General features: G+C 36.0%; 1 pseudogene; it reads left to right on the top strand.

Annotated features, from left to right (window-relative positions):
• Positions 1–25,785, top strand: part of LOC149575209 (expansin-like A1) — a 35,482-nt pseudogene extending 9,697 nt beyond the window's left edge.
• The last annotated feature ends 1,536 nt before the right edge of the window (positions 25,786–27,321 follow it).

The raw sequence follows: 27,321 nt of genomic DNA, 5'->3' as shown, positions 1-27,321 counted from the left end.
AAAAATAAGAATTCAAGATTAAAGACTTGTTAGGTTCACTAAGATGATATGTATGAGCATGAGATCTTAGGCCTCTAAATGAAAACTAAGATCTAATATTTTTGTTACATAACATTGGAACATGAATACGATTCATTTAGTCCTAAAAGGAGAGATAAAAAATTTAATTATGTTCCTTTATAACAATACAATTGAGATTATGAACTTTGTGTTCGAGATCTAGGTATAATGAAAAATCAACTATTTTAAGTAAAACAAAAAATTACAAAATAGAAAACCAACATAATAGGATAGATTTTAAAATAAGATGTAAAGAGAAACCAAGATTTATAATTTGGAGCTGAAAATGAAGGCTGTGTATACTAGAATCCTAATCTAGGTGACATCCAAACTGATAGTTCAATAGCAAAAAATGTAGATAAGAGGTGTTGTAGGTTTTTCTCCCACAAATTGAGCTAGAAGATGTTAGATATGGTGTTGGGAGTCCTACTCCTAGTGTTTTTGCATATTTTAAATATGGGATTAATGTTTTGGGTTGTCAACTATTTTTATCTCTATCCTCTTTTAATTTTAAATTAGGATTTACGAACAAAAAATTGGAGAAGAATAACTTTGTTGTATAGGGGTTTGCCTTAGAAGGTAGACCCTATGTTGAATAGCGGCATACAAGTTCATGAATTTCAAGACTAGGAAGTCTATTTTAGATTTCTATGCAGGGTTAAAAATAATTTCAATTAGTGAGGATGATGGTATGTGATTTAAGATTATCTACAAAAGTTCAATCTTTAAGTATATTTGGGCCACCTTCAATTGTTAATTAAATTTGATAAATTATTTGATAAATTAGTTCTTAACGTATGCCTATTTAAACCAAAGTTATCTGTGATTTAGATATATGCTTATTCAAATTGTTATATTTTACTCTCTTAATAGAGATGTCCTATTTCAACTTATTTTTATAAAACAAAAATGTTCCCAATGTCTAGTTTCAAATGATACTTAACTTTTGAAAAGAAAGCAAAAAGTTTTTAAAGGATCAATCTTGTAATTATTGGAAGCATAAATTAGTTTAAGGTGAGTAGAGAAATAAAATATTTCAATAATAAATGGTAAGTTGGTGAACGAAATGCTCATTAAGTTAGTATCTATCTGAGATGAGATTTTAGGATATATTCGATGTCAAGTTTGGCAAAAGTGCCTCTTTGCCAATGACTTATTTGAAATTCTATGTTGGATTTGTATTAAAGGACAAGTTTGTTAGTTTGAGATGAATTTTTAGCTATAAATTTTTGCTCAAGTATTAAATTCATTCTAGCAATTGGTAATGTTTCTCTATAATAAAAATTCTTGATACAATATGCGACCTCCTTTTGAAAGTTTTCCAAAAAGAAATAATTGAAAATATCTTTAAAAATGTTGTCACATTATAAAGAATTATTGTTTTGATTGATCTCAGTAAATGAAACAATAATGAAAATCATAGAGAAACAAATGAGTGTATATATTTTATAGGCCTTTTAGTGAACCAAAACAAAATGTGTCACTTTTAATTATTTTCAATCTAATGAATTATTTAGGGTATCTAGATGATGATTTATTCATTTTTAGGTGATTACAATGAATGCATCAAATATCTTTAAATAATAGTGTGCAACAAGTTATGTGAAACATGCCATTAATTTCTTGGTGTAGAAGGGTGAAGAGTGTCAATTCACCAAATTTTTATTTTGATTTTAGATTAGAATTGAATAAATTTATGATTACTCTTAGAATGATCTCCTTATGTCCTTTGGATGATTCTCTATGGTTCATAGGTGCTTAGAAGGAATGCATTGATTACCTTTAATACTAGTACATAACATAAAATTGTGTGAAAATTGCACAACTAGTCTACTCAAGATGGAAGAATGATGAGGGATAGTTTGTTCACTTTGAATTTCAATGTAAAACTGGAAAGAGACATATTCATGACCAAAAACTTGAACTTTAAATCAATAATGATAAAATAGATGTGGCAAACAACTAAATAGAGGAAGGTATACAAAATAATGTGATAAATAAGTAGATTGTTAAGATAAATATAAAAGAGTGTGTGAAAATAAATAAGAAATCAATATTAAAGACTTGTTAGGTTTACTAAGATGATATGTACACCAACATGAGATCTTAGGCCTATGAACAAAAACTAAGGTCTCATATTTTTTTAACATAACATTGGAACACAAGTAGGTTCCATTTAGTCATTAAAGGAGATATAAACAATTGAATTATGTTTCTTTATAACAATGTAATTTGGATTATTAACTTTGTGTTTGTGATCTAGATATAATGAAAATTGAATACTTTAAGTAAAACATAAAATTACAAAATAGAAAACCAACATAATAGGTTAGAATTTGAAATAAGATGTAAAGAGAATTCTAGATTTATAAGTTGGAGCTGAAAGTGAATGATGTGCATACTAGAAATCCTAATCTAGGGCACATCCAAATTGATAGAAACAGAGAAAAATATTGTTGAGAGGTGTTGTAGGTTTGTCTCCTACAAATTGAGCTAGAAGATGTTAGATATGGTGTTGGGGACCCTAGTTATGGTGTTTTTGCATGTTTAAAATATGGGATTAATGTTTTGGATCGTCTAGGATGCTTATCTCTACCCTCTTTTACTTTTCAATTAGAGTTTATGATCAAAAAAATGGAGAAGAGTAACTTTTTTGTATAGGGGTTTTGCTTAGAATTCAAATCTTATGTTGACATTTCAACCTCTGCAATAGCTATTATTATGAAAAATAAATCTTAAAATTAGAATACAGTAGAATGAAACAATGTTAAAATAAAATAATCATATCTTAGAAATAAAAGTGGTGGTGATGCAATGTTTTTTAGACAAGTCCTTCAAATGTCAAAAAAAAATATAATCTAGACATGAAATCATACTTGAATGCTCAATATGTTGTCAACTAGTCCTTGGAATCAGATATGATCTTGAGTGAGAATGTAAATTCATTCCTTTTCCAAAAAATGAACTTATGAATAATAGAATATTTGATTTATATAAGGTTCACAAGGTGTATTTGATTCATTTAGTCTACTTAAAACTATCATTAATAAAAAACCTAAATTCTAATTGTGAATGCTAACACTAGCAATGACTAAAATTTGGTGTCACATTATTGGGAACCTTTATCCCACCAAAATAAGACCCCCAGAAGGGATTCATGAGTATAAGTTTTGTAATGGTATATCTTATCTTAAATTTAGTATTTTATGGCAATTTGAAATTTTAGGATTGATTTAAAGTACGAGATCTCTCAAATATGGTCTAGGAAAAATAAAAATAGAGTTGGTACCAAATAAACTGTGAAATTGTAAAGTGCTATGATTTATTAAACACTACAAAAAGTAAGAGATTAAGTGCATAGCTTTATCGTTGGAGATTAATATTTGATTACTTAGTATGTAAAGGGTATAGAAAATAATGAAAATATGAAACTAAATAAAAATAATATATATAAAACTATTCATTCATGAAAAAATAAGAGAGGAAAAAAGGCTAAATTCATAATAAGTCTATATAATTAGATTTGTTTCAATGATATTTAAAAGGTTTTATAAACCTTTATTTTCCCATGAGTAACCACCTCTGAGACTATAACTTTCCAACTAACAACTATAAGTTGGCACTTGTTGATTAATATAAATTATAAACTAAGCTATTTGATGTAATGAGATAACATTTCCCGTCATTAGATTTATCCAAATAAGGTTGGAAGTTGCAAGGGTTTTCAATACAATCCTTCTCAAATAGAAGCACCTTCACAAATCCTCCTCGCTCACTCAAGAAACACCAAATTGATTGTGTCAGTGGATCTCCTGGCCATGGAGTCTAAAATCATTTGCTATGCTCAAGAAACATTGAATTAACTCCAATCTTCACATTGTGAATGCTCCCACCCCTTTTACACAATGAGACATATTTCTTCTAAAATTTCACATCTCCGTAAGTGTGCCTAATGCCTTCTCTAACATTGGACAATTATGATGTCAAACCCCCTCTTCTATTCTAAAACACACATATATCAACAATGACCTAATCCACTAAAATTGTTTGCCATTTCATAATTACAATGTATGGATTTTTATTTTTTTAAATAGTAGACAATCGAAATAATTAATTTAGTTGTTATTTTCTATGATTTTTAATATTGATAACAAATTTTAAATTTAAATATAAAAATTTAGATATAAATAATCAAATTTTAGAAATTATAATTGAAAAAAGTATATTGAGGAAAAATTATGTACCATAACAAAATTTAAATGTCTTATGTACCTTGGTTGCACCATTAAGAGTACAACCACTACACCACATAGTGATCCCCAAATTGAATGATGATATTTAATCCTTAATACTTTATCTAAATAAATATAAAGATTTACAATGAAATCATTACGTTGGATTTCAACTTATTTTTTATTGTGTTTATATGACATTGTTTTGAATCATGAATTAACAATGAACATTGTGAGATCCATTATGTGCACAAGGATTAAAAAACTAGTCATTTCAAAGTGTTGCTAATAACTGTTGTCACAAAGGTTTGCACCCTTGTCCGAAGTTTTTACCTAAGGGCAGCCTTGTGAAACATGGAAACAACCTCCAAGCTGTGGGACTTGAACTGTGAGGTTGAGTCTCTAGAGAAGGTTGGCTTCCTTTACTATCAAGATGCACCTAACTACTCTTGGAGAGGAAAAGGGAGAAGGAATGCATAGAAGCAAATCTACCTATTCTAACCTAAGGGGGTGATGCACCAAAATAGAGTGTTCAAACCAATCTCTACCCATACATGCACTATTGAACCATCATGACACCAAAAGATATACACATCCAGACTTGCTTTAATCTAACAATCACATATAAATCAAAAAAAATAAATGAATGACACAAGGAAAGAGAGGATTCACTTATATACTATTCATAGGCCAAAAGAGATATAGTCATGCAAGATTGTAGATAATTACAATACACCAATGAGAGGCAAATAGTTCTTGCACTTCACATCTATGGATGAAGGAGATAAGAATGTCATGTAACTCAAAGGAAAAAAGGATTTACAGTGAAATTCAAAGCAATATCAAAGAAGTCAAAGAAGATTCGACCAATAAAAAATATACAAAAATTGCCTTTATAGTTCAAGCATAACTAAGATATTTTCTAACTAAAGTTACTCCACAACCACTACCATTAAGTCTTGATAAAGATCTGGAGAAAATCTAATCCGGGCACGTATTCAAATACAATGAAATCTAATATTTGATGGGGAGGATCTTGAACAAGGTTCTAGCCTCAACTACTAGAACTCACTTTAGGCTTTCTCCTAGCCTCTTAGGGTATTTATCCTATACCCTACTCCAAGGTAATCTTCTCTCTATTCCCTTATTACACTAATCCTCACCAATCAACTCAAAACTCTATTTCACCATGGGGTCTCCCTAGTGCTCTCATTGCACCGTTCTTGACAACTGGCTTCCAGGAGTGCATTCTTGGCTATATTGAATTCCAAGGCTTGTATTAGGTCTCATTCAATAGTTTTTAGGATCACTAAGTGAATTGGAGTATTGGGTTTCCAATCGATTTGAAGATTGCATAGTTAAGAGGGCTACCAAGACTAATAACAAAATTAGGCCTCCAAAATTGATTTTTGGCTTATATCTCCTCAAACCCTTAAGAAGTACTCAAAAAAATTTATGATTTGGATACCCTTTTGGCTCCCATTGAAGATTTTTCAGGTCTGCAACACCCAGGTCATCCGTACAAGGGATTTCCAAAAATATGTCTATTTACAAGGGTTTCTTGTTTGTATGAACAGGAATATAGAGAGTTCTTCCTTTCACCACTCAAATGGACTCTAAATGAATGAACTCCTAGAATTAACTTCCTTCACTCACCACTCTTTCCTTCCATGAATTTTTATTTCACCCAACACCCCATTCTATGCCCCTTTCAAACACTTATTTGCTGATTTCATTGCCTAGCCGGGTATGCAAACTCGCCTAGGGCCTCTTGGAAAAAACAAAAAACCTTTGAAAAACAAGACAAAAATAAATATTTACATTTTTTATAAAGTCTAGTACTTGATTCCAAAAGGCCATCATGGTTCCACCATTGGAATTCAAGTTATAGAGATTTCTTTGCTCATTGTTGTGTACAGACCAGCGAACTGGCAACTTTAAAAAGATTTTTCAAACTAGTAATGAAACTGATCAAAAAAACTCCTAATCTTTACCAAAGCATCTACATTCCATACACTATAAAATCACATGAAAACAGCAACCCTATCAATCCATTAAAGGTGTGGATGAAGGGTGAAATCAGAAAACTGTCATCAAAATGCTCAGTTTGCTCTTCATTCCAATGCCAAAATTCGTACAAAAGCATATGCCAACCCTCAAAATAACTTGGATTGGTCTTAAATACCTCTTACCCACGTGAATCAACAGATCCCATAGGTTTCCAACTGATTCTTGAAGCCCTTATAAAGTTTTAGCACTTTTTGTCAATGTTGTCAAGCAACTTTGCAAAGTTGCAAAGTTGCCAAGTGCAACTTTTTCACTATTGTGCATTTAATGGCTCCATGACCTCAAACATGGTTAAATGAACCTATTTCCATGTAATTACAACTTTTAACATATTTTCCATGTTTCCCATCCTCTTGGGGTCTTGGTCAGTGTTTGACCATTCTAGGCTCTAACAAGCAATTTAAGCAATTTTGCCAACATAGAAGCAACTTGGAAACTCAAACACAACAAAAACCTATTTACAAACACAACTCACACACTTGGGGCTTTATCCCATAGCCCTTATTCATGTGGTCTAGCCAAGACCACTACAAGACAAAAATGATTTAGGAAACTTGGCATATTTCCTAGGTGCTCTTGCACCATTCTCCCCCTATGACAAAAAAAAACTTAAGGTGGGTCAGTATTCAAGAGATCTTGACTGATACCTCTCTTTTTGAATTCATGTTCAGCTACCCATGTCGCTTCAAATTCAGGCTGGTTTTTCCATTTTACTAAATGCTCCATATAAATTCCATGCCTAGTCTTCTTCTTTACTCTTGAATCTAGAACTTTTTCAGCTTGAGGCTTGGTTTGGAGAGGAATACTAATTTCTGGAATATTCTTATCTACCTCTATGATGTGTTCATCTTCCATGACATTAGGACCCTTGTATTTAACCAAATCTTGAATGTTGAAGATGGGAGAGATGGCTAGATTGTTTGGCAACTCAATCTTGTAGGCATTTGGGCCATACTTAGCTAGAACCTTACAAGGCCCTATCCTCCTCATTTGAAGCTTTCTTGGAACACCTTTTTGAAGTCTAGCCTTGTTCAAGTGTACCATCACCAAATCTCCTACTTCAAATTGTAAATCTCTCCTCCGTTCATCTACTTTAGTCTTTAACCTTTGAGTAGCCTCTATCAAGGACTTCTTGACCTGCTCATGTACCTCTCTCATGGACTGGGCAAAATCATCTGCATGTCCACTAATCTCTTCTTGATTCTTTAATTCTCGTAGCTCACAAACTCCTCTTGGGTGATAACCATAAACAACTTGAAAAGGGCTCTTACCGGTAGTTCTATTTGTGCTATCATTGTAGGCAAACTCAGCTTGTGGTAGGACTTGATCCCACACTTGGCCATACTCCTTTGTTAAACACCTTAGAAGGTTTCCAAGCACCCTATTAATTACCTCAGTTTGACCATCAGTTTGGGGATGGCAAGCTGAACTATGTGCCAAGTTAGTACCTAGCCTTCTCCACAAGGTCTTCCAAAAGTGCCCCATGAATTTAACATCTCTATCTGAAACTATACTGATTGGTAAGCCATGAATCCTTACAACTTCTTTGAAAAATAAGTGAGCAATATAGCTAGCATCATGAGTAGTCTTACAAGGAATAAAGTGACTCATTTTGCTAAATCTGTCCACAACTACAAACACACTATCCAAACCTGATGTTGTTCTTGGTAAGCCCACTATGAAGTCCATGCTGATGCATTCCCATGGCCTATTTGGAATGGGTAAGGGCTAGTACAATCCTGCATTTGTAGAAGTTCCCTTGGCCTTTTGACAAATCATGCATTGTTCAACATACTTCCGGATATCTCTTTGCATACTAGGCCAATAGTAGAATCTTTCCACCAACTCCAATGTTTTGTTCAAACCAAAGTGTCCACTAAGGCTTCCATTATGCTTCTCTTGGATCAGATTTTCTCTCATTGATCCTCTAGGCACACATAATTGATTTCCCCTAAACAACAACCCATTTTGCAAAGTGTAATCAGCAAACTTGCTATGAAAATGATTGTTAAACTCTACACATACCTTGTAGGCCTCTAAGAAGTCTTCATCATCAGCATATAGGTCTTTGAAACCTTCAACTCCAATACTCTCTAACTGTATTTCTTGGATAGTAAGAAGCCTTATACTTAATGCATCAGCTACTTTATTTATCTGCCCTTTCTTGTGCTTGATGTTGAATGTGTAGGATTGTAGGAATTCCATCCATTTGATGTGTCTTAGGCTCAACTTCTCTTGAGTGTTGATGTAACTCAATGCTTGGTTATTAGTGTATACAACAAACTCTTTAGGTAAAAGATAGTGCCTCCACTTCCTAAGTGCTTGCACCAATGCATACAATTCTAAGTCATAGGATGAGTACCTAGATTTGGATTCATTTAGCCTTTCACTAAAGAATGCTACTGGCCTTCCTTCTTGGCTTAATACAGCCCCAACAGCAATATTACTTGCATCACATTCTACAATAAACAACTTGTCAAAACTAGGTAAAACCAAAATGGGTTTAGTAGCTACCTCTTTCTTCAACCTTTCAAACCCTTCATTGGCTTCTTTGGTCCACAAGAACTTAGTTTTTAGTCCTCCCTTGATGGTGTCTAATACTGGTGCACATATCTCACTAAAACCCCTTATAAACTTCCTGTAGAATTGTGCCAAACCATGGAAACTTCTTACTGCAGCCCCTGTTTTAGGTGTAGGCCAGTTTAGAATGGTTTCTATTTTACTTTCATCCATCTTCAAATTACCTTGTGAAACTACAAAACCAAGGTAAACCAACTCTTGTTTCAAGAACTCACTTTTCTCAAGATTAATGGTCAATTTTTCTTCTTGTAACTTCTTTAAAAAAATTGCCAAATGCTTCATGTGTTCTTCTTTAGTCTTGCTGAAAATGAGAATATCATCAAGATAAACCACTACAAAAATGCCTATGTAGTCCTTCAACACTTCATTCATTAGCCTCATGAATGTACTAGGTTCATTAGAGAGGCCAAATGGCATTACTAGCCATTCATAAAGTCCTTCCGTAGTTTTGAAGGCTGTTTTCCATTCATCACCCTCCTTCATTCTGATTTGATGGTAGCCACTCTTGAGATCTATCTTGGAGAAATACTTAGCACCCCCCAAAAAATCCATTAGATCTTCTATTCTAGGAATAGGAAACCTATATCTAATTGTTATCCTATTTATGGCTCTAGAATCAGTGCACATTCTCCACTTACCTCCTTTCTTTGGTGCCAAAAAACCCAGTACAGCACATGGGCTAATACTCTTCCGAATGAGACCTTGGTCAAGTAGCTCTTGTACTTGTCTTGCAATTTCTTTATTCTGATTTGGAGTCATCTTGTAAGCAGCCTTGTTGGGCAATGAGGATCCAGGAACAAAGTCTATTTGATGACTAATAGATCTTTGTGGAGGGAGTGTGGCAAGTTCTCCATCACTTATGATGTCTTTGAACTGATCCAATAGTTCTTTTACCTCTCTTGGCAATAGTGTTTGTTTGACAGCATCTTTCTCCTTTGGTTTCACAACTATGGCAAACCCAACTTCATTGTTCTCCTTGAAATCATGTAAGAATTATTTTCCACTCATGAGTAGAACACGCTGATCTGTTGCTGCATCTATGCCTTCCTCAACAAGTGATTGGATTTTGTATGTCACTCCTCCTTTCTTGAATGTATACAAGTTCTTCTTCCCATGATAGACAGCATCCCTATCATATTGCCATGGTCTACCCAAGAGTAGATGACAAGCATCCATGGGCAACACATCACAAAGAATTTTGTCTTGATATCCTCCAATTGAAAAATCCAGCCAAACTTGTTCATTTACCAACACATTCTGCCCTTTATTCAGCCATGTGACTCTATATGGATGATCATGAGGAATCTTTGTTAGCTTGAGCTTTTGGACAGCCTCTTCAGAGATGATATTATCAGTTGATCCTGAGTCAACAATAACTTTGCAAACCTTACCAAGTATCTTGCATTTTATTCTAAAAAGTTCCCTTCTTTGTTTAGGCTCTTCTTTGCTAGGCTCCTTGATCAAAACTCTTCTAAACATCAAATTTTCTCCCTTCTCAGAATCAAGATTCACTTCTGAAGTTATATTGTTGCTGCATTCTTCTTGAACATATGTTATCTTCTTATCCCCTTGGGAAGATGATGCCTTCTTAGGACATCTATAGGCTGGATGACCAAGTTGTCCACAATGGTAACATTTCATGTTTGCAAAATGTGAACCCCTTCTGAAATTGTTTGATCTGCCTCTAGCTCCACCACCAAATCCTCTTCCTCTAGTGAAATTACCTCTTCCACTTGTTTCCCCACTTTGCTCAATCAACTTGGAGTCTCCTGTGGCCTTGGGTTCATTGCTTCTTCCCCCATAACCACCTCTATGTCCTCTAGAGTCTCTCCCTCTTCCTCTACCCCTAGAGTTAGAGTCTTGTTTCCTTCTATTCTTATCTTCCACTTTGAGTGCCAATTGAAAACACTTATGAACAGTAGTAGGAGTCCAAAGGCTGATCTCCTCTTGAATACTCCATTTCAAACCACCTAAATATCTAGCCACCTTGATGCTCTCCTCCTCTTGGACCTTGGATCTCAAGAAATTTTTTTGAAACTCTTCAGTATAGGAGGCCACATCCAAATCTTTTTGCTTCAAGCTTTGTCTCTTCTTGTGTAGCTAGATTTCATAGTCTTCAGGCAAATAGTTATCTCTGATTTTTGCCACCATAGCTTTCCAATTAGAGATAGGTTTCTTGCCTTCTCTTTCCCTCTCTTCTTGAATGAACTTCCACCATGTTAGGGCTGGTCCCCTTAATCTTTCTTTGGCAACCTTCACCTTTTGTGCCTCTGATACGCCTTCACATTCAAAATGGTTCTCCATCCCTTCAATCCATTCCATGACCAACTCTGAATTCATCTTACCAGTAAATAGGGGTATCCCCTCAAGAGATTTGCCACCCAATGCATTGATGGCTTTAAGGAAAGGTTCCTCTTGTAATGGAGGATCAGGTTCAGGTACATAGTCCTCTTCATTCTCTTCCTTTCCCTTTTCTTCATTAATTTCCAACTTCTCTTTCATTTTTCCAGCTGTCTCTACCACTTCATCAAGCTTATCTTTCATAGCTTCTAAGGCTTCCTCAAGGAGCCTATTTTTCTCCCTTTGTTTTGTCACTTCCTTTGCCAACTCAGCATTTGTTACCATGGTGGTTTCTCCCACTGACTCACTTCCAAAATAAGACATACACAATGTCTTGTCCCAAACCTTTCAAGGCTCTGATACCAATTTGATGGGGAGGATCTTGAACAAGGTTCTAGCCTCAACTACTAGAACTCACTTTAGGCTTTCTCCTAGCCTCTTAGGGTATTTATCCTATACCCTACTCCAAGGGAATCTTCTCTCTATTCCCTTATTACACTAATCCTCACCAATCAACTCAAAACTCTATTTCACCATGGGGTCTCCCTAGTGCTCTCATTGCACCGTTCTTGACAACTGGCTTCCAGGAGTGCATTCTTGTCTATATTTAATTCCAAGGCTTGTATTAGGTCTCATTCAATAGTTTTTAGGATCACTAAGTGAATTGGAGTATTGGGTTTCCAATCGATTTGAAGATTGCATAGTTAAGAGGGCTACCAAGACTAATAACAAAATTAGGCCTCCAAAATTGATTTTTGGCTTATATCTCCTCAAACCCTTAAGAAGTACTCAAAAAAATTTATGATTTGGATACCCTTTTGGCTCCCCTTGAATATTTTTTAGGTCTGCAACACCCAGGTCATCCGTACAATGGATTTCCAAAAATATGTCTATTTACAAGGGTTTCTTGTTTGTATGAATAGGAATATAGAGAGTTCTTCCTTCCACCACTCAAATGGACTCTAAATGACTGAAATCTTGGAATTAACTTCCTTCACTCACCACTCTTTCCTTCCATGAATTTTTATTGCACCCAACACCCCATTCTATGCCCCTTTCAAACACTTATTTGCTGATTTCATTGCCTAGCCGGGTATGCAAACTCGCCTAGGGCCTCTTGGAAAAAACAACAAACCTCTGCAAAACAAGAAAAAAATACATATTTACATTGTTTATACAGTCTAGTACTTGATTCCAAAAGGCCATCATGTTTCCACCATTGGAATTCAAGTTATAGAGATTTCTTTGCTGATTGCTGTGTACAGACCAGCGAACTGGCAACTTTAAAAAGATTTTTCAAACTAGTAATGAAACTGATCAAAAAAAACTCCTAATCTTTACCAAAGCATCTACATTCCATATACTATAAAATCACATGAAAATAGCAACCCTATCAATCCATTAAAGGTGTGGATGAAGGGTGAAATCAGAAAACTGTCATCAAAATGCTCAGTTTGCTCTTCATTCCAATGCCAAAATTCATACAAAAGCATATGCCAACCCTCAAAATAACTTGGATTGGTCTTAAATACCTCTTACCCACATGAATCAACAGATCCCATAGGTTTCCAACTAATTCTTGAAGCCCTTATAAAGTTTTAGCACTTTTTGTCAATGTTGTCAAGCAACTTTGCAAAGTTGCAAAGTTGCCAAGTGCAACTTTTGCAATATTGTGCATTTAATGGCTCCATGACCTCAAACATGGTTAAATGAACCTATTTCCATGTAATTACAACTTTTAACATATTTTCCATGTTTCCCATCCTCCTGGGGTCTTGGTCAGTGTTTGACCATTCTAGGCTCTAACAAGCAATTTAAGCAATTTTGCCAACATAGAAGCAACTTGGAAACTCAAACACAACAAAAACCTATTTACAAACACAACTCACACACTTGGGGCTTTATCCCATAGCCCTTATTCATGTGGTCTAGCCAAGACCACTACAAGCCAAAAACGATTTAGGAAACTTGGCATATTTCCTAGGTGCTCCTGCACCAATATTCTATCAAACTAGGGCCTCGAGAAGATAGGAAACGATGCCATTAAACCATTCTAACCAAAAATATGGATAAACTGGGGGGGTGGAGTGTTTTCCTGCTATTTACTAGGTTCAACATTCATTCGAGAGTGATTGGAATTGATTATGAGGATCAAATCATGCAACAAAACTTAATCCCCTTCGTATCTAGCTTATGAATTAGCAAAGTTAGCAAGTCAACCAAACTTTGCCAACAAGATGAGCCACATGGGCCAATAGTCTTTCAATTTTTTGGCACCTTGCAAAGTCTCCACATGGTTGACCACATCTAACTGACTAATCGAACCACCCTTTCAAAACCTTGACCATGATATCTCCCAACTTTCAGCCTTAACTGTCAACACTAACTACAGTGTTATCTCCTTGAGCCCACAAGGACACGTGTCCTTCAGGCACTTTCTCACAATGTTTAACTTCCTCACATCTCCAGCATGCGGGAAAGCGTCAATCATTGATCTCCATGAGATCAATGATCGTGAAAGATCTTATCATACTACGCTTGCCGCTCAAAATTCCTAGGCCCATGAACCACTCAGCATCTGACTCAACCTGACTCGGCCCCATCTTGCATCACCCTACAGCATACAAAACCAACTTGACCCCATAAAGACACGTGGCAGTAAGGCACTTTCCCACATTACTTAACATCCTTGCACTTTCATGATGCAGGGAAGTGCCAGCCCTCGATCTCATTTGAATCTGATGGTGGAAGGTACAATTGAGAAGATGTGACATGACTGCAAATTTAGATTTTATTCCTTTGGGCTTGCGAGGAAACATGGTGACCTAGTGCTTGCCCGCATTGTTAGGAAGTCTAACAAAACAGAGAATGCGGGAAAGCAGGTGCCAATCAAATTGTCGGCTGGACTGACCTTCTTCCTTTCTGTGGCCCATGCAAGAATATTCACCTCAACTGCCATGCATCACAAAGGGGCTTCCCTACATTATGTAAAGGTCATTTTTTTTGAGAAAGCGGGAAAGCACCTGCCATAGATCTGTGCAAGATCTAACGGTGGGGAAAGTTATGGGTAAGTAGAAATAAATTTAGGGAATATATGGGATACAAAAAGGTTTTTTACTCATTTATTTTTTGTATCTCCATGGCATTAAAATAATATTAAAGATTGGAAGCGACCGTTGGGTGGGCTCAAGTGTTTGAATTTCAAATTTTTGGCGGGAGGCAAAAATAGGTAACATTTTTGCGACTCGGAGGGGACGCAAGCTAGCTATGCATATGACCAGTGACCTTATGCATCCATTGGGCCATAGAGTCATAAAATATTTGGATCAATGCACTATGAAACCCTAACCCTACCTCTGTGGTAGTAAAACACTAAAAGCTCTATCTCTGCTCCTCTACAACTCAGCAAAACACATATGCTCATGCACTTCTTGGAAAGCTAGAAACCAATAGGAAGAAAACTAAGCTACCTATGTACATGAAACCTCAACCCCTATTAGAAACATAGTTTGAAGTAGATCTCATTGATTGGGATAGGCAAAATTTCACCACCAGGCTTGCTTAATTGAAAAGCATTAGCCTGCTTGCAATTGACAATCACATAGGGACCACTCCATAGTGCATCAAATTTTGAGTGTCTCCCTGGCTTTGCCTTGTCCACATCCCATTTCAAAACCAAATCACCTTCTCTAAAGATTATGACACTAGCCTTCTTGTCAAAGCCCCCTTTCACCTGTTGTTGATGTGTTTCTAGGGTTTGCATGGCCTGACTTCTTTTCTCTTCCAGATCCATCAGCTCTGCCATTCTCACTGTCATCGCATCATCTTCAATTAGCTCCAACTAATGAGCTAGTTCTAGGGATGGAAATTCCAATGAAATTGAAAGCCTTGCCTCTCTGCCATATACCAACATAAATGGTGAATTTCCTATTGACCTCTTAGGTGTTATTCTATCAACCCATGGTACAGTCCTCATCTTTTGATGCCAACACATCTAATTATCCTCTATAGTTCTTTTCATAATCCTAATCAAGTTTTTGTTGGATGACTCAGCCAAACCATTGCCTCGAGGATAGTAGTTTGAGGATGTGCTCAAGTAGATATTATGGTCAACTACCCATGCACAAATCTGAGCTCCTAAAAAAGATTTTGCATTATCTGAAATAATGGTTGAAGGGACACCAAACTTGGTCACAATTCTGTCAAGGAATTCAACAATTGAAGATTTTGTGGCATCCTTAAATGCAACTGCCTCTGTCCATCTGGTGAAGTAATCTATAGCAGCTAAAATCCATTTGTGACCAGAACTAGAAGAAGGATTGACAGGGTCTATGAAATCCAATCCCCATTGAGCAAAAGGCTGGTCCACCTGAATGGGATGAAGAGGAAGAGCTGCAAGCTTTTGCTTACCAGAAAAGAAGGCACATTTTTCACACTTCCTCACATACCTATGACAATCATAGAATAGGGATGGCCAGTAGTAACTAGCCCTCATGATCTTCATTGCAGTTGTCCTTGCTGAGAAGTGACCACCATCAGGACCATCATGAAGCTCTTTGATCATTCTTTCATCTTGGTCTATGTCAATGCATCTTAATAGGGCTCCATTAAAATCTTTCTTGAAAATGATACCATCAACTATGACATAAGGAATTGAGTGTAATATAAATTGTCTCCTTTTAGTTCTATCTAATCCTTGAGGATATCCATTTCCTAATAAGAAATTCTTCATATCATCCATCCAATTCCTTGGGTCATCATTTCTTGTCTCTTGTTGTTCTGTTAGTATCATAGCAACTTCCTCATCTAATTCTTGATATGATATCATCTATTTACATAACTCCTTCCCTCTTACTAGCTTGGTGATCTGGATGTCAACATTGTATTCCATTACTCTAGTAATCCAACCAGCCCTTTTCTCACTAATATCTTTGCTCAAAAGGAAATCCTTCCACTCACATGGGGTACTAACAAATGAATTTTATTGTGAGACAGGAGGTATCTAAGTTTCTTCAAAGCTCTTATGATTGCAAGGGCTTGCTTCTGTACATAGTTGTATTTTTTTTCATACTCTTTAAGCCCTTCACTAAAGAAGGCTATGGGATGCTCTTCATCTTTATCAATTTTTTGAGTCAAGACAGCAGAAATACTTGACTCACCACCTAGGGCATAAAGGATGAAATCCTTTTCAAAATTTGGATTAATGAGAGTAGGGGCTAAGGCTATGGCTACCTTGATCTCTTCAAAACTCTCCTTCCCTTCCTTGGTCCATGGAAAGACCATACTTTTCTTTAGAATAGCCATAAGGGGTTTTACCATGGTAGCAAGATTAGGGATAAATCTTCTTACAAAATTTATCCTACCAAGGAAACATTGCAACCCTTTTTTATGTTTAGGAAGAGGGAGAGAAAGTATTGCTTTTGTTCTTTCTAGATCAATGGTTAAACCATCCTCAGACACAATGTGTCCAAATAATTTTCCTTGATTGGTAGCAAAGACACACTTTCTTTCGTTAAGGGATACCCCAAACTCTCTACACCTTAAGAACACCTGTCTTAAATGATCAAAATGATCTTCTACATTCTTTGAATACACTGTGATATCATCAAGGTAAACTAATACAAACTTTTCGATCCCATTTTTGAAGGCCATCTCCATTGCCTTCTGAAATGTAGCACCTACATTGGTTAGTCCAAATGGCATCTTACAATAAGCATAAGTACCCCATTTGGTGGTAAATGCAATCTTGTACCTATTAGATTCTTTGACCAGCACTTGATTATAGCCAAGAAATCCATCAAGAAATGAAAACCTCTTTGAAACATTGACCTTGTACAAAATTTGCTCCATGGAAGGGAGAGGATGGTGATCTTTAAGTGAAGCTTGGTTAAGGTCCCTAAAGTCTAGACACAATCTAATTTCTCCATTCTTCTTCCTAACAGGGACAAGGTTTGATACCCATGATGAGTGCTTGATGGGGAAATTTATATTGGCCTCAATCAATTTGGATAGCTCCTTTCTCATTAAGGGTTCAATTTTGGGATTCACTGGCCTCTATTTTTTTCTTATTGGTTTGACATTATCAATTAAATCTATGGTATGCTGAAACAACCTTGGGTCAAAACCCTTTAAATCATCATACGTCTAGGAAAATAAATCATTAAATTCTTGACATAGATGAATAAAACTTTCTTGCTCAATCTCAGAACATACCTTCCCCATGTTTAAGGATTTTCCATTAGCCACCATGACTGGTATGTGATCATCTTTGTCAGCAGCTAGGTTCATGACTCAACCTCTCGCTTGGTCATCAGGATTGAAAACACTCTCTAAGGTAATGAGACCCTTAGGCAATTTGTTGGAACTAAGATTAATGATTTGATCACCATACTGATCTTGCAGTCTTGACTAGTTTATATCTAAAAATTCTGCTTCATTCTGCAAGAAGCTTACAATTTGTTCATCAGATTCAAACACTTGCCAATGGATGTTGTTTTCAGGGATGGTAGGCCTTACTACCATTTTTATTTTTTGCTTCTTCTTCTTCTCAAAATTCCTTGGCACATCATGAGATGCACCTATTGCTGCAAGCCTATCAGCATATCTATTTTCTTTTCTAGGGATGCTTTGAATATTAAATGCATTGAAACCCTCAACTAAATCCCATACCCTATGTTTATAAGACTTGAGCAAACCATTCTTGGTGATATTCTGATTTCTCACTTGATTAACCACCAACTCACTATCTCCATATACACTTAAGGCTTGAATTCCTCTTTTCTGAGCAAGTAGGAGACCCTAAATCAAGGATTCATACTCAGCCACATTATTCATGTAAATGAACTAGAGTCTAAAGGAGAAGTAGTACCTTACTTGTATAGGAAAAATCAACATCACACCAACACCTGATCCATTCTTATTCCTTGAGCCATCAAAGTACATACTCCATATCCCACTCACATCTTCTTTAGTCTCCACAAGATTGGGAACTAGAGCATCCTTCTCTAATATACAATATGTACTGAGGCCTGTCTCAAGAGTTTCTGACATAGGATCGAATTGATATGCATTAGCCCATTCATCTAAGAGAAAATTAGGTATCTTTGCTAGGGAAGTGGTAGGCTCATTCATTATGTCATTCTCATCCATTTCTAGGATAGTGCAATTCATGTTGATGAGATTAGGGGTGTACAGTTCAATATGATGGACGGCTTGAGGCTCTATTGTAATTGAAGCTTTGGTCCCATATCTTGTTCTAAAAGACATATATCACCAATCAAAAGATATGTAACCACCTATTTGGGCAGTGAAGTCTCTTGATAGATAGATGGAAAAATGTGGCTTGACTTCAACAACAGATATATCTTGAGTTACAGTACAACCAAGGCATGCATGTAGGGCCATTTCCACATTCCTAAGGATCCCTATAGTCTTGACAGTACTACCATCCAACTATAATACATTTTTAACAATGGGCTCATATTTCATTTCCAAGGCATTAGCAGCATACCTAGGCATCACTGAACTGCTAACCCCTGAATCAATCATGCAATTGTGGACTAGTTTACCCCCTATAATTAGAGAAACATAAAATGGAGGGGGTCTAACCTTTTTACTTGTTTCTTCCTCCCTTGATGGTTTTACTAGGCTTGTGGCACTTTCCATGCTGGGTGGCTAATCCTTTGGTTCAATACTTTCTAATTCTTGCTGTAGCAACCTCTTTTGCATGGGTATAGTAGCAACAGCATCCCACATGGAAATATTCACATTTTTCCTCTTCATTTTTTCTACCACATTGAATGGCATAGTAGGTACTTTGGTAGAAGCCTTGGGAGCTACATTTGTAGGAGGTTGAGATGGAACAACCTGAGGATCATTTACATCCTTTCTGCCATTATTTCACCTTTTCTACTAGAAGGTATTTGATTGATCATTTACTACTTGTTCATGAGGTATTGCATTTGAAGTTGAGGCATGATTGGGAGGAGGAGGGGTAGCATCTTCAATAGCTCTTCCTTTGCTCCTAGTGTTGTCAGCAATGGGATCCTGGTTTACATTACAATGTTCCTCCACTTGATGATTCATAAAGGAGCAATCACCTTGTCCTTGTATATACAAGGCATCTTTAAATTGGTCCTCCTTGTATGATTGTCCTGCTGCAATCTCTTGGATGGTCAAAGCCAAATAAGATTCAGCCTTCTAACACATGCAACAGGCATAGGAGTAGTTATAGGAGGGAGAAAAATCTTGATCTTGGGCCATGTTGTTTTGAGGAACTATGGCCCTACTTTGGTTTACATTTGAGGTTGAAGCATGGCTATTCTTCCTATTCTAATCAAAAGAATTGTTCCCATGATTATGATTTGGAGGCCTACCACTATTTAGAGTTTGATATTGCAATTGATGAGCCTTACTACCTTGAGCTTGTTGTCTCTCTAAAGTCACCACCTTATTGTTCACTTTTTGCATCACAGAGAAGCTATCCTCTAGCTTCTTCTCTTGGCCCTGCAAGCTTTTATCTATGTTCAACATCATAGATTGCATCATCTCCTTGATTTAATCTATTCCATTTGAAGATGTGGAAGCTTGAGGGACTAGAGCAAGGGATTGTGAAGTGGAAGTTGTGGGAAGAGGAGCCGTTGTTGGTTGGTGATTTGGAACATCAGGAAAGAAAGGAATAGGAGGCCTTGGAGCTAGCTTACCTCCTTGTATTAGGATGTTTTCTGACTTTATTGCTATGTCATAAGCATTAGACAAGGTATCTCCTTCCATAGTTTGGATTGTAGTGGCAATGTCACTGTTAAAAGCTCTAAAGTAATACAAGAAGGCATTACAAAGGGTAGGTTTTACTGGAGTAGGTATTCTATCCCATGTCTTTTGAAATCTATAGTCAAAATCAGTCATACATTCATGGGGGGCTCTTTTTATAGTAGTCAACTATTCTAAAAGTGACAAGTGGTCACTTTTGTCCTGAAAGTGTTTGCATAGTCTTGCTCCTAATCCATCCCAATTTGCTATGGAACCATGAGCCAAACCTCTATACCATTGTAGTGCTTTTCCTTTCAAGGATGAGGCTAGAAGTCTAACTGCAACATCCTCCTCTATAATACCATGGATATTACAGACATTTGCAACTTCTTGAATGTGTTCTGAAGGAGAGATAGAAGTTTCACTAGTAAACTATGGTATACTTTTGAGTGCAGCTATTAGTATGTCATGTCTTTGGGCCAATAAAAGAGGACTTCCACCATTAAAGGTGGTAAAATCATGAGCCCTAGGCTGTTCCATATAGACACGTGATATATTGATATGTTTTGATGGCAATCTAGGCTAAAATCTAATAGTAGGAGAAGTAGAGATTGATCTTGCAGGTGTATTTGTTACTATTGCACTCCTAACTAGTGATAAAGATACTCTAGTCTTCCTTCTTCTAGGATTTGAAATTGAAAGCTCTTGGTATTGAAATTTACCTCTAGAAGATGCCCTTGTTTCAGCTTTGGGCATGAATTACTGCAACTTTGGTCTGGAACTAGATGTATATGAAGCTAAGAGTCACCAAGTACTTGAAGAATGAATCCCTTGAAGGCTTGAACACCAAAGCCAATACTATCTCCTTGGTATTAATCTTGAAATCTTCCTTTTGACACTAGTAGACTTGAAATTTTTTGAATATAGTCCCATCGAGAGTGCCAAAAATTGTTGTAACAAAGGTTTGCACCCTTGTCTGAAGTTTTTACCTAAGGATAGCCTTGTGAAACATGGAAACAACCTCCAATTTGTGGGACTTGAACTATGAGGTTGAGTCTCCGAAGAAGGCCAGCTTCCTTTACTATCAGGGTGCACCTAACTACTCTTAGAGAGGAAAAGGGAGAAGGAATGCATAGAAGCAAATCTACCTATTCTAACCTAAGGGGGTGATGCACCAAAATAGAGTGTTCAAATCAATCTCTACCCATACATGCAGTATTGAACCATCATGACACCAAAAGATATAGATATCCATACTTTCTTTAATCTCACAATCACATGCAAATATAGGCCAAAAGAGATATAGTCATGCAAGATTGCAGATATCTACAATACACCAATGAGAGGCAAATAGTTCTTGCACTTTACATCAATGGCTGAAGGAGATAAGAATGTCATGCAGTTCAGAGGCAAAAGGGATTTACAATGAAATTGCAAAGCAATATCAAAGAAGTCAGAGAAGACTCAACCAGTAGAAAATCTATAAAAATTGCCTTTATAGCTTAGGCATAACTAAGATATTTTGTAACTAAAGTTACTCCACAACTACTGCCATTAAGTCTTGATAAAGATCTGAAGAAAATATAATCCAGGCACAAATTCAAATACAATGAAATATAATATTATGCCGAAACAGGGCCTTGAGAAGATAGGAAATGGTGCCATTGCACCATTTTGACCAAAAAGATGGATAAACTGGGGGGTGGAGTGTTTTTCTATTATTTACTGGGTTCAGCATTCATTCGAGAGTGGTTGGAATTGGTCATGAGGATCAAATCATGCAACAAAACTCGATCCCCTCTGTATCTAGCTTGTGAATTAGCAAAGTCAGCAAGTCAACCGAACTCTGCCAATAAGATGAGCCACGTGGGCCAATAGTCTTTCAATTTTTTGCCACCTCGCAAATTCTCCACATGGTTGACCACATCTAACTGACTAACTGAGCCACCTTTTCAAAACCTTGACCGCGATGTCTCCCAACTACCAGCCTTAACTGCCAATGCTAACTACAACATTATCTCCCCGGACCCACAAGGACACATGTCCTTCAGGTGCTTTCCCTCAATGTTTAACTTCCTCACATCTCCAGAATGCAAGAAAGCGTTGATCGTTGATCTCCATGAGATCAATGATCATGAAAGATCTTATCATACTGTGCTTGCCCCTAAAAATTCTTGGGCCCACAAACCACTCAGTATCTGACTCAGCCTAACCCAACCCCCTCTGGCATCACCCTATGGCATACAAAACCAACCTGACCCCACAAAGACACATGGTAGCGAGGTGCTTGCCTACATTACTTAACATACTTATGCCAGAAAGTGCCAGCCCTTGATCTCATTTGAATCTGATGGTGGAAGGTACAACTGAGAAGATGTGACATCACTACAACTTTAGCTTTTATTCCTTTGGGCCCGCGAGTACACGTGACAACCTAGTGCTTACCCATATTGTCAGGAAGTCTGACAAAACACAGAATGCAGGAAACCAGGTGCCAATCAAATTGCTAGCTGGACTAACCTTCTTCCTTTTTGTGGCCCATGCAAGAATATTTGCCTCACCTATCACGCATCGCAAAGGGGCTTCCCCACATTATGTAAAGGTCATTTTTTTTAGAAAGCGAGAAAGCGTCCACCAAAGATCTGTGCAAGATCTAACAGTGGGGAAAGTTATGAGTAAGCAGAAATAAATTTAGGGAATATATGGGATACAATAAGGTTTTTTACTAATTTATTTTATGTATCTCCATGGCGTTAAAATAATATTAAAGATGGGAAGCGACCATTGGGTGGGCTCAAGTGTTTGAATTTCAAATTTTTTGTGAGAGGATAAAATAGGTAACAATACCTACTTAAATATGTTCCAATAACCATGCCCTACAACTAGCTCATAAATTACCAATATTTGTGTATTAATGTCCTAATAAAATTGCACTCCTCTAATTAAAACTTAACAAATTTTATCTACTAATACAACAAATGAATGACAATTAGTACATTTGAAATATTTTAATGAACTTTTATTTTTCTATATATGAATGATTGTAAAAAAAATGCTCCATTGTACAATTTAATTGAACATTAATTCATGTTCTCAAAGTGGTGCCTTGTGTCCACTCCTTGTTAGGATAATTTTTTGAAGGATGGAGATGGCCCAATAATCATACTTTTTAGAGTTTCCCACTCAGATTTGTGTATAAATAGTTGCTTCTTCCATTCAGCTTTCCCACCAACTCAACATCAAGTGGTAGTATAACCTGAAAAGATCATCATGGAATAAGTTAAGTGCACTCATCTAGAAGTTTAAAGTTGATTCTTAGGCTTAGTTTCTGGCGTGGAAAATTTGCCCCTACTACCTTAAAAGATGGACTATTAAGCACACCTTTTGGTTCAGCTCCCATGCCCAACAACTCTGGAGGTTCCTCTTTTCCACTTTTTCGGCTTTATTCCCTCAAGCTTGGTACTAGACAAATGCCTTGCTTGATCTTTCATCAACCCCTACTATTATCATGCATCCTTCAGGCACATTATCCTTAAACATATGTGTATGGTTGTCTTATTATGATATTTGGGACTTCTCAGGAGGTCACACATACCTATACTACTCCAGCTTGAGCCCGCTTAACTATAGAGTTTCCTCCATCATTAAACCCACTCTATATGGTTGTCTTTTCACACACTTTCCATTCTTCTCAGGTTTAGTATTTGATGGCCACTTCAAATTTCTCTCCTTTGCTCCTTACTTTTAAAGCTGCCCTCCAGACCAAGGTCGAGCTCAAAAAGTCTCTTGAAGATATACAATATCAGCTTTGTATGTTTGAAGAAAAGTATAAAGTGCAGGTAAATCAAGCTACCATCAAATATTCTTGAGCAATGTGCTTACATCAAAGAGCTCAAGTTTATTGAAGGTGGTTGTCATGTCTCTCTAGAGGAGCCTTCTTGAACAAATATATGTCATGGTTCTTTCAGCCTAGAATACAAACAGCTTTGTTGTAGCATTGCTTCAGCGTTCTATATTAAAAGATGTTGATATTTTGAAGGAATCGCCTAATATCTTGAAAGAAGTTTACAAGTAAATAGCATTTTCAAAACTGTTGAACTAGGATAGTCATTTACTATAATAACATTACTTGTATCTATTGTCATATATTTGTAAAAAGGTTTATTTTGGTTAATAAAATGCTTCTTAAAACTTAAAACTAAAAGGACTACTTTCCCACAAACTACAAGAAGAGTGGCTCATTATGAAGCCAGGGTCCATTCATGCCCATTGCAAATTTCCACTATCAATATATAAAGGCACATCGTACTTAGTGGCTTCCCTTTTAATGCGCGCATTGAATTTGGGTATATTTGCTTCTTCCAAAAAATAGTACGTCCATAGAGTCGGTAAACTGGAAAAGGCTGTGGACTTCTTAGAGTATAGTTGGCCACCATATTTTTGTTTTGCATTCCATGGGATTAAATGAAATCACTGTTTCCCATGTATAATTGCCTGCCTCTCACGCGGCCTTCTTGAATTTTAGTTTATTATAAAGTCTTCTTTGTTTTTCTTATTTATCATCTGTATAACAATGGCGTTGAAAAATATATGTGTTTTAGTTTGTTGTTATTTAAACATTGTCTCTTAAACTACTAGTTTATAGACATTGTCTTCTTCAACAACTATTTATAGATTCAACAACTATTTATAAAATATAGGTCAATATGTATGGTTCAAAAACTATATAATTGAATAATAATAACAATGTTATAACTAAATTCATTCCAATCTTATAATCTATCTTACAACTATACCTATATACTAAAATGACAGGATTTGAATGATTTGAAGGGAAATGGGGCACATTTGACAAGAATATGTGTTTCTTAATTTTGTTTCATAGAATACCATGTGAATTTCCAGGGAAGAACATGACAGTGAAGGTAGACAAGATCAACAATTACCCATACTTTCTTGCTCTCCAATTTCTGTACCAAGGAAGGCAGATGGATATCATGGGCATTGAAGTTGCTCCTGTAAGAAACATTCATCTTATTCATGACTAGATATTCAAATCTTTAATAAATTTGAGTGGGTACAAGAAAAATAGATTTGTTTTTTATATAAAAATATTTGATGGATGTCATCAACAAACAAATTTTACGTGTTTTCGATACGGATCCAACATGCCTAAAACCTCTTTGACTAAGAGCATGAATATTTTTTAACATGTGATCTTTCAAATATTTTTTGTGAATATTTAACTTTAATATTTTTGTAGATAGTAGTTTTCCACAATCCATTAGAATTCTTAGCTGTGTTTTCTGGGTAGATTGTGTTACAATTTTTGCATCAACGTTTCAGATCACACTCTGTGATCCATCATCAGGATGAGAGAGGTGAAGGAAAAAAGTGTGATCCAAAACATTGATGCAAAAATTGTAACACAATCTACCCAAAAAAAATGGCTAAGAATTTTAATATTTTGATTAATAGAAAAAAATCTATTCATAAATTTATTGAATTAATTGAGGTGGGATCTTCCGGGTGGAAATCAATTAGGTGTGACCATAGGGCGATGTGGAGTATGGAGCAGCCACCAGAGGGGGAAATGTCAATAAGGATTCTTGTTACCAGTCGATATGATGGTTTTTGGGTGTGGGCCAAGGGTGTTGTTTTGCCTTCTAATTGGAAAGTGGGTTCCATTTATGACAGCGAAGTTCAGATCAAAGAAATTGCACAGGAACGTTGTTCCCCTTGTATTACCAAGTTGTAATTCATGTTTCACACATCAATGCTTGGGATTATTGTGGTCCTCTCCACTGCTACAACCTGGACTATATGGGACAATAATGCAAAGGAATTCTTTAAAAAGTATTTTGATTTATTGGTGGGTGGAAGAGAGTTGAGGTTGACTGATAGGACACAATTCTAAATTTGTTTAGAGAGATCATAATTTGTAGAATAAAATTTATTTTGGTATAGGGGAAAGAGAATTTAATAGTCTAGGTATGCATATATATGATTTCTAAAAGTCTATTAATAAGTTTCAAATGGTTATATATTCTAATTCTTTTTTAACCTTTTCAGTTCAAAATATGTTCATTTGTATATTCTTATTGGAACTTGCGTACACTATTACATGTGTGCATAGGTTCTAGGGATTTCGAGGGCATGATTATTGGGGCATCTTTCAAACTAGTTTTTAACTCTTTCAAGTTTAATGAATCCAACAAGAAGCTTCGTTAATATTGAAAAAAGTATTTTTATTAGTGTTGCCTTGGTCAAGTGTCAAAAATTCCATCTTTTTTAGTTTAAATTGAGCCAAAATATGCCTAACTTTGAGCTTTAGAATGGTCAAACTTTTATCAATTTTTTAGTGATTTATAATTCCAAGGTCTTGTGCTTGTTCCCACTTTAGATATCAAGAGGTGAAAAAAAATGTGCTCAAAACATGCAATTGCATTCTAATTCTTAACCTCTCTAACCAAAAAAAAGGTTAAGAAAAACACTCCCAAGGCCTATTTTGACCACCAAACATTAAGGGCCCATTTGGCAACGGGAATACAAATGGAATAGGCATATGTAAATTCTTAAAATTTTGAACTTTGTTTGGATGCACCAAATCAAAACTAGAATATGAAATAAAATAGGAATGTGTATTCCAATTTTGGCCCAAAAATGAGGTTTTGCAATTCCACCCAAATAGGTGGAATTGGAATATGTATTCCTATTCCAATTTTATTTATTTTAGAAAACATAAATTTTTCGGTCCATGAATTCCCCATCAAATTCTAGCTGAACCAAATAGAGAATAGGAATATGTACCCCCATTTTCTATTCCAGAATAAGTATTCTAGAATAGCTATGCGTATTCCCCCAGCCAAATGCCCCCTAACCTCCTAAATCCCAAAATAGGCTAAGCAAGAGATCATAAAAACATGTTTTGGAAAAAATATGAACCTTTCTTCATCAAATGGAAATTGAGATGTTAATAAACCTCAATAAAATTTTAGTTGAACGCTCATGCCAAAACACAGAAAGATGGAGGTATCCATCATTTTAATGGAAGCAAAAATGATAATGCACTATTTGAAATCTTGGGCATAAGGTGGTGAGAGTTTCTATATGATTTACAAGGTATGCTTCAAATCATTTGATGAAGAAACCAATTAAGAAAGGTGAAGGTGTATAACAAAGAGCTCGCCTATGACCAAAATCAAATCCCCCTTTAGTATCTCTATCAAGTGAATTCCAACAATCAAAATCTTGAAAAAATGTGGACATCTTGTTAAAAGTTAAATTTCAAAAT

This window comes from Cupressus sempervirens, chromosome 2 (assembly GCF_028749045.1).
Source record: "Cupressus sempervirens isolate cs-2001-9-10 chromosome 2, ASM2874904v1, whole genome shotgun sequence".
Classification (NCBI taxonomy): Eukaryota; Viridiplantae; Streptophyta; class Pinopsida; order Cupressales; family Cupressaceae; genus Cupressus; species Cupressus sempervirens.
Note: the sequence above shows the minus strand (reverse complement) of the source record. Positions and strands in the feature narration are given on the sequence as shown.